Source organism: Stylophora pistillata, chromosome 1, assembly GCF_964205215.1.
Source record: "Stylophora pistillata chromosome 1, jaStyPist1.2, whole genome shotgun sequence".
Taxonomy (NCBI): domain Eukaryota; kingdom Metazoa; phylum Cnidaria; class Anthozoa; order Scleractinia; family Pocilloporidae; genus Stylophora; species Stylophora pistillata.
The window spans coordinates 12,423,676-12,429,675 of record NC_142519.1 but is presented as its reverse complement, the minus strand read 5'-3'; positions in this window follow the sequence as shown (position 1 = coordinate 12,429,675).

Here is a 6,000-nt window from a genome sequence, read left to right as displayed (position 1 = left end):
CAACCTTCCCTAGTACAACACGTCTCGCAGAAACCTTTCCGTGTTCACAGAGATTCGAAACACCTTCCCCCTCAAGCAGCTAAGTCATCTTCAGAGCGTTGTGGTCGCTCTTCGGGAAAACGATGCACAAATTGTGGTTCTGGTTCACACAACACACATAACAAGGCCTGTCCCGCCCGTGGGATGCAGTGTCGATCTTGTGGGAAAGCAAATCATTTTGCGAAATGGTGTCGCTCAAAACCAGCTGCAGGGAAACAAGTTGCTCAAGATCCCAAGAAGGACGCGAAGGAGTCCGTAACGGCGTTTAGCCTGCGAAGTGAGACGAACGGAACGGGGTACAAGTCTTGCCAGGTCAACATACAGGATGTGGAGTTAGATCTCCTGATTGATTTGGGTGCAAAGGAGTCTATCATCAAAGACTCGACGTTGACGAAACTTTTTTCCTCACAAAAGCTTGAGAGTCCTATTCAGCGCCTGGTCTGTTACAACAACGAAGAAATCGAGGTTCTTGGGGTCGTCAAGTTGTCAGTGGAGTACCACGAACAACGCGTGGAGAGTTTTCCGTTCTGTTACCTCGCGCGGAACCAGTCTTATGAGAACTGATCTCTTCAACAGACTCGGGTTTCAAGTCACCCATAACGGAGTGCCAGTACTATCCGTCGACCTTGCTTCAAAGATTCCTGAAGCTTTTCGAGAGTTTGGTAAAGTTATCGGGTATAATCACCGTCCTAATGTAGAACTCGCTATTTTTAATCAGTGCTGCGTTGCCCGTGTGCCGTAATTTCCGAGTCCTTACAAGCGCGACTGCTTCGCATGGCTCATGACGGTCATCCCGGTATCGTACGCATGAAGCAGAGATGTAGAGAGGCAGTTTGGAGGCCGAAGATGAACACTCACGTGAAGCAGTTGGTTCTTCACTGTGAAGCTTGCGCACGAAGAGGAAAATCAGTCAAGCCTGTGCAATCTCCTTTGCAACCCATTCCATGGCCCACTCGCCCATGGCAACATCTTCAGATAGATATTGCAGGAGAATTCGTCGCCGCTCCGTCCTCGCGTAAGTATATGATTGTTGTCCATGATCTCCATTCTAAGTTATCTTAAGTATCCTACACTAGTTCCGTCACTTCCGGTACGGTTATAAAGACACTAGAAGAATTGTTCACCAGATGGCGATTACCAGAAGCTGTCACTACTGACAACACAAATTGGTGTTAAAATATATCCAAGAAGGAAGTAATATTATCAGGAGTTCCACAGGGGTCGGTGTTAGGACCCCTACTTTTCCTCATCTATATAAATGATATATCTAATAGCTAATCGATTTAAATTTTACTTATTCGCAGATGATACTAATCTCTTATATGCTGATAAAAATCTAAAGTTACTCGAAACCATAGTTAAGAACGGGTCTCTGTAAGAATCAAACATCTTGGGAAATGAACATTTTCAAACCCCCTTCAAATTTTGCATGCAGTTAGGCACTCAGGGGGGATGCACAAAAATGCCCTTTTTAAGGTTGCAACAGTCTTGTTGCCATGGTAACAACGACTGCTTGTTCGAGGCCTGGGGCCTCATTTTCATACAAAAACATCGCAAAAAAGTGTAGTGTTTATTTCCCTATCTCAAGCTAAATATAATATTACAGATTGGTACTTCTAGCATACATAGTGACATCATTCGTCTTTACTTTGATGATTTCAATTTTCCCTGGGAGTGAATGTGAACACACTAATAGATTATTCATCTTGGTACAGTTTTGATCACTTTTTGCTGTAGGGTAAAACAGGGAAAACGTTTGTCTAAATTTCTCCAAAAGTACACCGATTCTGGAACTGAAACTACGCACTTAGTTGGTTATAATATTGTAGACTTTACATATGTAAAAACCTCTGCGGGACGGCCTCTACTTTTCATAGTGGCAATTCGCGAACGAAGCTCAAAAATCTGATATTGCATAAATTGGCAATGTTTACATCTAATGTTCTCAACCACAAACGTTTCAGACAAATGAAACGTGCAATACTTTGAAAGAATGTTATCTTCTAAGCAATATCCCGAGGCCTACTCTGGGACCTTAAGTTGCCTTAAGTCGCCTTAAGTTGCCTTAAGTCGCAACATTATAAGGGTTTATAATTACACTTTATAATTAACCAATTTATATAGCGCATATTTACATGTGCTGATCAATAGCGCTTATTAGATATTGTTATTAAGGCTGAGATCGGACGTCAGCATATCAGGCGCCTCTGGCAGCTGCTTCAGTCCATGTAACAATCTCACCTTCCCACCCATCCCCCAAATACCCACCCATCCCACCCCAGGGGAGGACATACACCACACAGATATCTCGTGCATGGGAAATTAACATCTGCTACCCCTAACCCTGCAGGAGACGGGGCCTACAGTTTATTCATCCTTATCTGAGGAGACTAGAATATCTATCCATTTCTTGATATTATAGAAAGGTAGCAAATTCTCCTCAGTTATTTTAAGACCATGAGTATTGGTCCGGCCGGGGCTCGAACCCTCAACCTCCTGCACATCACAATCCGGTGTCCTAACCAACTGAGCTAACCGGGAGGAGGGTTCCACCCTAATCCCAATTGACCCTATTCACTACAGTCTCATCATAAGAATCAGAGGAGGAGGCATGGTGGCTGAATGGTTAGTGCACTGGACTTGACATTAGTCCAGTTTGGTGTCTAGTGTTGGAGCATTTCATTATGTTCTTGGGAAAGATACTGTAAGCTCAAAGTGCCTCACCTTTTCCAGGTGTAAATATGAGTCCTGGTTGGTAGGGGGGGGGGGGGGGGCAGTAACCCTGGAATGGACTATGAGTTTAATCATTGTCATTGTGAGGTGGGCAATGGCTTCCATATACATAGAAACCCCATGTGAAAATAGTCATGCACCTGTCTAGCCCCTATGCTGGCATGCGTAACTCCTACATGTAGACAATCCTGATGTAGGAAATACGACAATGTATACTCTTCCATCTTCTTACTAAAACAGCTATTGGCCAGAGTCCCATATAACCCCATACATTAATTATGCACAGAGTTTTGCAAAGAAACCTCTATATTTAGTCTTTATAAAATGAATGCATAATTAATGTGACGCTGGATTTTTCCATGAAGTTTCCATCAGGTCGCTCCAAAGAAGACGAGAAATGGACATTTTTCGATATTTCATCAGATTTCCGCGCATTCTGAGGTAAAAACAACCAAAAAAAGGGGAAAACCTTGATTGAACGTTCTTAAACAGTGAGAGTGAGTATAAATCACAACTTGTCAGCGGTAGTACTACATGTAAAACCCACCACTCGCGCGAAAACTATCATAAAGTGGAGATTTTGAACAACTCTGTAACCCCTCATTACAGCAAATGGAACAGGGATTTTATCACAATAATTTCCCACAAATTTAGCTTTTTTCAGGGAATCTTTTACATGCTTGAACATTATTTTGGCTTTGAGCCTTGACAATTCTTTTCTTGATATAAATAAAATGCTATAATAAGTGCCTACAAAATTATAAAGGTTCTTTTTTTCGGTGTCGCTTGGACCGAGTACATATGAATGAAATTGACTCAATTTGTCTCAAAGCTCAAACAGTCATTCGAGTTTGCAGTTGAATGGTTAGCTTCAACGAGCGATCCACATTTTGTGGAGTGGTTAGCTTCAACGAACGATCCACATTTTGAATCTATGATTGCAAGCTTTTCTTACGCCTCAACGGGCAAATGTAATCCAATAGTCGAATTATTTACCTTAAAGGGCAAAGATTTTGACTCAACGATCAAATTTAACGCCTCAAAGGGCGAAGAATTGTGTGAATAATTTTCCGGTGGTATCGAAATCGCTTTCGACATCATGGCTTCACACCTTCCTCTCTTTTTCTCCCGAGACCAGCAAGCTGCAGTCGGCAGTTTACTCCGAATAGAAGCATTTTTGCCTAATACTCCACTGCTGCTGAATGCACTAAGAAAAAAATGATCTGCATGAAGTAGGATTTCGTCGATATTTTGGCACCTCCATTCGCGAATCGGCAAAAATTGCTCACATAATAGAGCAGCCAAACACATAAAAATCTCTTGTCTTCCTCGAGAGTCATCACCACACCGTTCATGACCTTGATGAATACTTCCACAAGAAATTTAAGACATATCTAATAAAAACTCACCTCGTTTATCGTGTCTTTGATTTCTAGCAGAGCGGGACGGCTGTACACAGCTATCGCTCGAAATCCCTCGATACTTCCACGTGCATTTTACATGATGTCATCACAAGCAGCCCGGATATAAAAACGCAATAGTCTGCGCACGTCTCCGATCTTACATCCGACAAATTTTGACTTTTTCTCGCTACTGTAAAGAATAGGCTGCCGCCTCGCTGGGGCTCGCCAGCAATTATTACCTGCAAAATATGTTTCTGCTGAGAGTTTCCTGAGACTATGCAGGATACTACTGTATTTCTATTGGCGGTCGGCAATTTGATTTTTTCAGAGTGTTGACATAATTTGACATGTGGTCACCCAAAGGCGTGAATTGTTGTGAAAATTTGGAAGCAAAAACCAAAAAGCAACCTAACAAATCGTGTGGGAATTACGTTTTTCAAAATGGATCCCTCGCAAAGGCCTCCGACGTAATGCGTCACGTTATAATTTTGATCAACAAAGAAATTGACAGATAAATTGCAAATCAACCAATGAAAAAATCGAAAACTCCGCTCACGGTTTTGAAGACCAACCCCTCAGATTTGAAATTGTGCAAAGTTTTATTCGTGCGGTTGAAATTTGATATGCGATTAACTCACTCAAAGAAACATCATCCATTTCGGATTGTCGCGCTCGGTTTACGATTAGATCGAGCTAAAACATGATAATTTTTGTCGAGTAGTGCATTTCATAACTTTTTTATTGATGCATAAGTTGGTGGTTGTGCTTAAATCGCGCGTTTCTTTTCTTTTTTTTTTTTCCTTGTGCGGAGGACATCCTCTTAGATACTCTCAAACAAGAGTTCCACCTGATTATTTCTTCGCTGAAATTCATTTTAATTACATGGACTAGATAAGCTAAACTTAGGCGACAATTTTAAGATATCAAAACGTGAGAAACATTTTCATTTAAAATAATTGAGAAATGTGTAAAATACTATCGGGTTCATAAATTAACCTAAGTTCGCCAGCACAAAGAAAAAAAGGCAGCTTAAGACTGAATGTGAGGTAGCAGGTCACCTTAAATAGTTATGATAGCAAACTAATTGAGTGATCATTATTATCGATAATTTTTTATGATGGTGTTGTTGCAGAGCATCTGTCCCACATGTAAAAAAGAAATCCTGTCACATCCAAATATTTATGTGTACACTGTTCCACAAGAAAAAGATGATTCAAGAATATAGTAATTGACACTCAACAATGACAACAAAAGTAATAGTATTGATTAACAAATAGAGAAGCCTTACTTGCTGCGAAAATTTAGTGGCTCTTTTGGCCATTAGTCGCTGGTAAAATGCTCTTTCTTCCAATAAATAATTTTTTTTCAAAGTTTCTAGGGTGGGCAGATCAAATTCTGCAAGGAAAAGTCTCGTTTTCAATTACGTGCCTGAGAAGTTACTGTAAAGTTATTTTGAGATGTATACCATCTTATGCTGTGTCACGGCAAGAACTGAAAAAATTACATCTTCGGATCTACCGGGCATAATTCACTGATTCAAACGCTAAAATACTCGCTCTTCAAAGAATAAATTGTTCCTTTAATTTTTCATGATGCGCCGATCACACCCTTTAGGATGTGATGCGATGCAAGCTATAGCATTCAAATAATTTTTTGTTCACAATCCTGAATTGATCAGATGTTTATCGCTTGTTGTACTGAAACAAAAAAGTAAGTAGCACCGGAAAACAGTGTGGGCACGTATAACATTCGATGTGATTCATCGCCAAGCGTTGAACGACCGAAGATGTTCCGAAAACAAAAAAAAGCTAACGGCGAGAAATGT